This window comes from Octodon degus, unplaced genomic scaffold (assembly GCF_000260255.1).
Source record: "Octodon degus isolate 3935 unplaced genomic scaffold, OctDeg1.0 scaffold00071, whole genome shotgun sequence".
In the NCBI taxonomy this organism is placed as follows: Eukaryota; Metazoa; Chordata; class Mammalia; order Rodentia; family Octodontidae; genus Octodon; species Octodon degus.
Genome location: NW_004524647.1, coordinates 4,018,039 through 4,027,628, shown reverse-complemented (window position 1 = coordinate 4,027,628; position 9,590 = coordinate 4,018,039). Strand labels below are relative to the sequence as shown.

The 9,590-nt window shown below is 37.8% G+C and overlaps 1 pseudogene; it reads left to right on the top strand.

The window, feature by feature from the left end:
- Window positions 1-5,543: 5,543 nt before the first annotated feature.
- LOC101581548 overlaps window positions 5,544-9,590 on the top strand; it is a 26,596-nt pseudogene continuing 22,549 nt past the window's right edge.

Sequence of the window (9,590 nt, the reverse complement as noted above, 5' to 3'; positions counted from 1 at the left end):
TTCAAATAGTGTAATAGTGATATTTAACCAGTGTAGAAAAGGTATTATTTCTTCTCCTGAGCTGGTCTCCTAAAATGAGAAAGTGGAGAAGGGTTCTCAATCTGGCCATAGGGCTGTATCCAAAGGCAGTTGTCCCTGATAGGTTACACTAAGGATGTTGTTGCAGCCTATGCCCTAATTAGAGAGTAAAGAGATCCAGAATGTGTGTATGCCTGTACATGTATTCTCAGATGGAATTTGTACTGGGCCTTGCAAAAGATTTAAGCAATTATTTCTTCTATATTCAGTAAAATCCACTCTCCTTAAGGAAATTATAACTTTCTCATTACTATAAATGTCAGATCCTCAAGAGATAAATGCAAAAGAATTGGTTTCCTCTTCCCAGTTTCTATTTATATTGGAGGAGAAGGTTGAATTTTGGCTTTGGATGATATGAGACAAGAAATAAAATCAAAGGTGAGCTGTGGTTCAATGCTAGCAAGATAGTGGCATAAGTAGTGTATCTACCACGCTCTGGTATTTGTTTCTCAGATACATTATGTAGCAATAAGTAACTGATAAAGCATAGAAGGAAAGGGTATCTAACCCAAAAAGAAAAAATAAATGGTTGTGAGAAACAAAGAAAATATAACATGGTTGGGGCAGTTATAATAGGAAGGAACCCCAAAACAGGTTTACAGAACATCATGAAATATAAATGAAATCTATATTCTGTAGGGATTCTACTGGGGTTAGGATGAAAACGGTCAGTGTTGGGAGAGCTAAAAACAGAAGAGAAGACACAGAGGAAAAAAGAGAGGGAGCACACTAGAACGGATGGAGGCCCGAGACTGAAAGGCCAAGTCCATACCCATATAGGGCAACAACAGGAGGACCACGGCAGCACAGGAGGCCGGCCAGCCTGCTTGGCAGCATCCTGCTGGCACTCTGTTAGCACAACTCCTCCACCATTACACAGCCTTTTTTGGTGGTGGTTCTTCCTCAGAGACAACCTGAAAGCCAGCATCATCATTCTACAGTTTCATTTTGATCCTGTTGCTGCCCTGTGCAGAACCCTCCAATAGCTCTCCCAGGGCTTCAGGGGCAAGGCCAGCTGCAGTCTTCCCAAGAGACCACAGACCAAATTCATCTGCTTTGAAACTGCAGGGCCCTGGCCTGAGCCTCTGAGCTGATTGCTATCTCTTCATGGTTGACTGATGTTAACTTTTAAATTTATTTTCAGTGAATACCTCATAACTCCTGATTTGCAGAAGGAATATTCAGAATACTACAATGCCTTGGCATCACCCTTTCTGCTGTTACAGGTACACTAAGCATGACTAGAGTATGATATTAGATGACCATGACCTTTGCCTATAGCAAGTTAAATCTGTCAACAAAGCCCACCAAGACAGTGATCATATTGAAGACCTGGACTAAAAATGTATTTGTTCTGTGTTTCCTGGCAGGAACTATGGGTCCAGCCCTAGTCACAAGGTGAGAGTGTGACACTGCAGATCCATCGCCACCTCAGGAATAACACTCCTAAAAGCACTTGGTGACAAAGCTGTTCCACAAGGCCTTTTTGTGTAGTTACTTCCTCAAATCTCTACTTTTCTTTTTAAAGATAGCTCAGGTCAGGTGAAGAAATGAGGGGAAAAAAGAATTATTTGCATTTTATGATTTTTAAGTCTTAAGTTGTGACTGACATTAAGAGTAGAGTATACTGACTAAATTTGTGCATTAGACTAACTGTAAGCCAGGTATTAATGCCCAAAGGAGAAACTGTAAGCCTTTCACTGGGCCCTCCCACAAATTTCAGTGGAGTAATTAAAGATGGATGTGCACTCTGTACTCAGACTAAGGAGGCTTCCGTCTGGCTCAGGATTAAGCCCATTTCCTAGCCATAAAACATACATATAATAATAATACTCATCTCATGTGGCTGTTCAAGGAATTAGATACAACTTAGTATAGAATATGGTACTTAATAAGTTCTCTGTAAAACATATCTAGCATGTGGGTCAGACATGGAAAAATAAACTCTTTGAACCTACCACACAGTATAATTGATTTCTCCCTGGCTCAACTGGGTGCTTTCTTATCCTTCTCTCTCACTAAATTATGAGCTACTTAAAGGAACAAATTGATTTTATCATAGTTCGATTAGCACTCATTTGTGGAACATATAGCCAAATCTGTTTTCCTGGTACCCAGCACACTTTATTTTACATATAGTAAATGTTCAATAACTGCTTTGTGCACTAAGCTAAAAATGAACCCAAACTTGAGCTCCCAGCTAGGATCTTTCTTTCCTTGAAATGCAGTTTCAAGTCCATACTCTGAAAAAGTAGAAAGCTTTTGTTGCAGTTCCTAGAGATTCCCAAAGATCTGTGTTTGCCTTTGCTTCACTGTTCCTCTGCTCAAACAAGCTGTTTCTGAGCTGTACTCTCTCAGGCTTCAGGCAAAACTTTGTCTTCTCATGATTGTTTACAAGAAATCCATGGCCATAAATCATGTGCGGACTTTATAGACTTCACTAGATGATGTCAGCAAAGAGGTCCAGGGAGGAATGCCAGCCCTCAGTTCTCCATCACTTCACTGTCTCCTTCTTTCTGCCCCTCTCTGCTTCTTCACACCTTGCCTTTTGAGCTCTAAATTCATCTCATTATTTTTTGCAGAGAAGAGTGCCTCTCTCTAGCTCTGTCCTTCATTTGTACATCTAAAGTCCTGAAAATGACCAGCAGAACTTGGGGGTCTCCCTTTTGATAAGACCTACTTTCTATAAAAGAAATTAGAAGATCATTAAAATTGCTTGTTGTGTAATTCCCCAACTGACTGTTGGTGTGGATACAATGCACACTCATTTGCTAATTAATATGATCCTTTCATCTTGAACATAAAATGGTTTTTTTTTACTGGGTTTCTGGTCTTATAGAAAACAGACTACTTTCAGAAAATCACCTCCAACATACCACAGACAAGATACAATGAGGAATTCTGGGTGATGGTTTACTCTTATAGAAACAGAAATTCTAGCCCTGGCCAAACAGTAAAAACGGGATGATCTAAAACTCCATGATTTTACTGCACAGTTAAGTGGTTATTTTATGCCTCTGGTGTCTCCTTAACATCTGTATTCTTCAGTCCCCTGGCGCTTTCCATAGTGAATGCACTTGACCTCTTCACATGAACTCAGTCGCCACTGATGTCCTTCTTACATGACTTCCTTCCAAGGAGAGTCATTTGTTTCTGAAGCACAAAAGAACAATGACAGTATTTATTCTTACATAAGTTGAGGTATAGAATGAATCTAAGTGTGTATTCTTAAATATAACACCTGTAAATAATGTTATAAAAGCTCATTTTACCTATATTGTCCCTTCCTCGTGAAAAGAGCATAAATAGTACATTCACTGACATAGAAGAGAGATATTAGTGTTTGATGACATAAGAATATGTGGATTTTTTAATATAAACAACCTGAGTTCAAATTCTGATTTGATTCCTTGCTAGCTTGTGGCTTTAAATGTAATCTTTCAGAGCCTCAGACATAATGGTACTTGGAAGTATTGCTGATATAATTAAAGGAGATATTTATGCAGAAAGACATAATATGGTGACTTGTACATAGAAGGTAAAAATTTATATTATTGTCCCATAAGAATGATATCATTCTATCAAGAAGTTATTGTTCTAGCATAACCTTTGGCTGAAAGGTTTTATCTTCAGAATACCTTCGGTGTGCAAATAGTTAATAGTTAACAAATTGTCATAGTATTTGATGATCCCCTCTGATTCTCCACTTGACTTGTTTAGACACAGGCATAGAGTAGAAGGACCCAAGGACTGGCTGACTCCTCTGTGGACTGACTGCCACCTTCCCTCAAAAGCAATGCATAAAATTCTTTATGCTTATATGGTCCCTATGCCTGAAACACTCAAAGCATTTTCCCAGAGATTAAATCAAGGCTTTCATATAACCCTGGTTAATAAATGTCAAGGCTTCTATGTGAAGGCTCAGAATATCCTTTTGAGGAAGGTGGCTGACAACCTTATCTTCCATACAAATAAACTGAGGCATGAAGGGGATAAATTAGGGGACTTGCTGTAGATTCTTCCATCCTTATATGTCCAGTTTTAGTTTATATATGAAGACCAGTGTTTCATGAGATTGCACACAGTGTCAGCAGGATACCAAGAGATGGCTGTAGTTTATCAGAGATGGTAGCCCACAGCTCTCTGAATGTAGCTGGGTGGACTACGTAATTTGGGTGGGAGGCTGCTGAGGGAGAAGTTACCTACACTGGGCAAAGGTCAGCGCAGGTGAACAAGCTAGACTGCCAAAGGGGTATGGTTATGGCATCTGTCATGGGAAACACAAAGTTGAGGCCAAGTTCTTGTGAATAAATTAAGCTTCTACCCAGGAGAAAAAAACATCTCAAAAATAAGGAGGGTCTGTATCCAGAGAGGGCAGAAAGCTCTCATCAGCATCAGAGAGAGGATGGAATGGATCCAGCTATGGAGATAGTGTTAGCAACTGTGAGAGAAGGAACCTGAAAAGTTCCCAACTGTACCCCAAACACCATTGCAGTGAATCTCTGGGACTATCATCCTTCTTTCTGTTCCTTCTTTTCTCAAACCAGAGATCTTCTGCCTCTTTCTTCCCAAGATTCAAAACTGCCAAGAGTGAATATTCATTCACTCCCTGTATGCACAATATTTAACGTGTGGTGACTTTATGAGCATTATATCACAACAATACAGCTAAGGTGAAACTGTATCTCCATGTCTAAATGACTCTGTGTCTGTACCAATCGTAAGTAAAATTCTGCACAAAAATTGAAAAACAGACATGAAGCAGTCACTATTGTCTTACTACATATCCTTTACACATACTCACCAATTGCTAACATTTTGTTAAATTTCCTTAATTGTTTTATACTTATTTTTCTACCCATTTTAAGGCTCATAAGGACAAGATGTCTTTTCTTGATAAATACTTTAGTGTGTTTCCTAAAAACAAGGATATTCACTTACATAACCAATGCACTATGAAAATCAAGAAGTTGACATGTAATTCTCTTATGTAATCATAAAATTTCATTCAAATTTTACTCTAATAATGGCTTTATAAAAGTTTATCCTACAACCTCATGTCACTTTAGTTTTTAATATCATCTGAAGTGTTTTACCTTTCTGGGAGAACTTAGGATTTTTTTCCCTTTTAATTTTGTGGTTTCATCAGAGTCTGAGAAGAATAAATTTATAATCCTTCCCACCAACTAGCAATTTACAGCCTACAAACTTGAGAGTCTCTTAGACCAGATACCAGTTTTGCTTTTATTTAATGTGTTATTTTCTCTCCTATCCTTACTCTGTCCTGACACTTCCAGTCTCTCAGTCAGTTCATACAAGGAGTCTTCTGTGTGCTACGCACTGCTCAGTGAAGGAAAGAGTAACTTGTAGCCAACAGACCCTTTGAGAAAGCATCTCACTGAGCTGACCAGTCACCACCTGGGACACAACACTTGAAAAAGGCAAGGGAGAATGCCTGTTGGTCCATGGATCCAGGCTCTCAGAACAGAGATGATGCACACATGGACAGGCAGAAGCGAGGTCATTGACATTTCCATGCAACTGAGCAGGATATTTTGAATACTAACGAATCTCAATGCAGAACTTTGAGTAGGACTCTACCAACTGAAAACACACCACTTATGCTTATGCATACTAACCATACAAAGCCTGAGCATTGGGAACTTCTCTCCATGACTGGCCCTGCCATTGTTCACACTAAAAATCTATTATGATTCCAGCTGTGAGCTGTCAAATCTCTGAAAGTAAATACAACTATAAAGTTGGAGCTTTTATGTATTTGAGGACATTGTTTTAATTTTTTTTCCTACGGGGTCTCCCTACACAGCTGGGACTCATAGTGATACTCCTGTCTTACCCTCTCCTGCACTGGGATTACAGGTATGCACCACCATGCCCGGTTTCAGTAGGCGGCACAGCATGCATTGTGTTCCAGGACTGGTATGGCATAAAGTGCCAGGATCAAATCCCAGTCCTTGCACTTGCCAGGCAGGTGCTTAGACCACCAAGCTATCTCCCCAGCCCTTGAGGACATTTTTAAATAGTATTTTTCCCTTACAAAACTTCCCCTGAATCATTTGCTACTTGATACAGGTGGGCTACAGATGATCTCCAGCCAGTAGTGATTCTCTCCCATGCTATCTTCACTCCTCTCTGGGAGGTTGTGGCAGTGCCAGCTTGACTGGCTTTGTGACCCACAGAGGGGGTTGGTTGAGCACACTGCTTTCTGTCTCTGAATGGGTCATGGAGCTATGGCCTTAGGTTCTGGGTCTGGTTTCTTGTCCCTTACCCTCTAGCACTGTTCCCCTGCTCTGCCCCCAGCACCCATGACCTAACCAGCTTTTATCCACCACTCTTTTTCCATAATGTTTCTGCCTTGGAGCCATTTGGCTATGGACTAAATCCCCCAAAAATGTGAGCCAAGTCATACCTCCCCCTCTTTAAACTGTGAATGCCTTATATTATGTTAAACAATGGGGAAAAATAGTAAGGAATGGTAAATTTATACAGGATGGGGAAGGAATAGGATTTCTTCTGATTAATGACAGCAACAACAGGCATGTACCTTAGCAGGATCACATATACAAATCTCATGTCTCAACTTTACAGATCCAGAAGTTCTGCTTTATCCTATTTACCAGAGTTGATCAACTGTGGGCTTAAGATAATCAGCTTTACACCATCCAAGAAAGAAGATAGGGTAGATTCCAGTGAAAACTCAGAGCACTAAGATGTAAGAGTTCAGATTTGAATATATATGCAGCAAGTTTCCACTCTTAGCTCTACCTTTTGAAAAAGTGTGATCCTTGAGTACAGTTTATCCCTTATGAATTTTAATGTTCTCATCAAATTGAAAATACCTACTTCATAAGGTCACTGTGTGATAAACCATGATGGCAATGGCCATCTTCACAATGTTGGCTCTTCTTATCCAGGAGCAAGGACTATCTTTTCATTTTCTGAAATCCTTTCCAGCCTCTTTTCTTGGAGTATTATAATTTTCACTGTATAAATCTTTTACTTGCTTTGTGAGATTGATTCTTAAGCACTTCTTGGGGGAGGAGCTGTTACTGTGAAAGTCTTGTTTTCCCTAATTTCTGTCTCGATACATTCCTTGTTTGTGTACACAGATACTATTTATTTTTGTGTTGACTTGTATTCTGCTGTGTACTAAATTTGGTTGTTAAATCTACAAGTCTCTTAGTGGAGTTTTGGGGTCTTCTATGTAGAACATCATGTCATCTGCAAAAAATGACATGGGCTTTTCTTTGTTGGTAAGTTTTTTATCAGATCTTTGATTTCATTAACTGATATTGAGTTATTCAAATTTTTTATATCTTCTTGATTCAGCTTTGGTAGTTCATTTCTATCTAAGAATCTGTGATTTTCTTCTGTGTTTTCCATTCTGTGAGAGTAAATATTTTCAAAGTAAGTATTCATGATCCTTTAAATTTCCACAGGATCTATAGTAATTTCGCTTCTTCTATTCCTTATTGCTCTGAGGTTTTTTTCTTTCCTTTTTTTATGAGGTTGTCTAGGGGTTTATCAATTTTGTTTAATCTTTCAAAGAAACAGCTCTTTGATTCTTTAAGTCTTTGTATTTTTTGTCTCATTTGCATTAATTTCCTCTCTGATCTTTACAGTTTCCTCTCATATTAGAGCTTTGAGCTTGACTTGATCTTCTTTTTCTTGAAACTTGAAGTACAGCACAAGATTTTTTTGAGGGGGGCTCATTCTGTTGTCCTGATGTGAGAATTTACTACTCTTAAGTTTCCCTCTTAAGACAGCTTTAATTCCATCCCACAGATTCTGGTCAGTTGTATCTGTATTTTTGTCTGATTGCAAATATTGTTTAATTTCTTCTTTAATTTCATATGTGACTTTTGATTTTTCAGGAGGGTGTTATTTAATACCCATGTGTTGATGGAGTTTTTGCAGTTTCTTTTGTAAATAAGTTCCAGTTTTATTGCACTAGATTCAGATAATATGCATGGGATAATTTCAGTTCCTTTGCATTTACTTAAGCATGTTCTATGTGCTAATATATGGTCTATTTTGGAGAACATCCCATGTAAAGCTGAAAAGAATGTGCATTCTGTTATTGTTGGATGTAACACTCTGTAAAGGTTACTAAGACCATTTCCTCACGTTTGGTATAGTTCCACTATTTCTTTTTTCTTTTTTTCTTTTAGTTCTACTATTTCTTTGCTGAATTTTTGCCTATTTCATCTATATCTTTGTGATAGTGACTTGTTAAGTTCCCCCATCACAATTGCTTTGTTCTTCATTTGATTTTTTCTGTCTGTTAAAATTTGTCTTATATACTTGGGTATTCCTACCTTCGGTGCATATATATTTATGATTATTATATCTTCCTCTTGAATTTCCCCCTAACAAGTATGTAATGATCTTCTTTATCTCTTTTATTCATTCTTGGTTTGAAGTTGACATTGTCAGCAACCATAATAACTGCTCCTGCTTTTTTCTTGATTCCTATTACATGAAGTATTGTTTTCTATCTATGAATTGTTTTGTGTGTTACATGTATTTCTTGTATACAGCATATTGTTGGATTTTATTTCTTTATCCACTCTGCCAGTTTGTTTTTCTGATTAATGTATTGAGGCCACTTACGATGATGGTTATAACTGATATGTATTGGCTTATCTTTATCAGGTTATTTTCTTGCTGTAGGGTCCTAATTTTCCTCTTTTTTTAATTACTTGCTCTGTTTGGTGGCTCCTTTCTGTTGTTTTTCTTGGAGTTGTGGTTTTTGCTGTCTCTTTCTAGAACATCTTTCAGTATTCTTTGTGGGTTGGTTTGGTGGTCATGAATCTTGTCAGTTGTTCTGTTTCATGGAAATATCTTCTCTCCATTAAATTTGACAGGTAGTTCTGCAGGGTACATCAATCTGAGTTGGAAGTTTTTTGTTTCACAACCTGAAATACTTCACTACAAGCTGTTCTTGACTTGATTGTTAGTGTTGAGAAATCTGGCCTGATTCTGATGGGCTATTATAGGTGATCTATTTCTTTTCTCTAACAGCTTTTAGTAGTCCATTCTTTCATTGAATTTTTGTAATGTTGATTATTATGCATCTGAGTGTAAATTTCTTTTCAATATTGCTAATTGAATTTATGTATGCTTCATTGAACTGTATTTCAGGTTCTATTCCCATGCTTGGGAAATTTTCTCTTAGTTCTTCAAATAGTCTTTTTATGTCATTTGTGCTGTCTCCTGTTATTTTGTTGACACCTATCAGTCTTACACTGTTTTTCTTCACATCATCTTACAGCTGTTGAACTGTTATTTCTTGGTACCTTGTTATTTTTGAAAGATCTTTCTTTTCATGATCACTAACTAAAATACTGTCTTCGATATCTGAAAGTTTCTGAAACTGAAAATCTTCAGTTTCATTCAAGTAGTGTTTACAGCTTTCAATGGAATTTTTTTCTATTTTTTTATTTTTATTTATTTGTGTGTGTGTGTGTGTGTGTGTGTGTGTGTGTGTG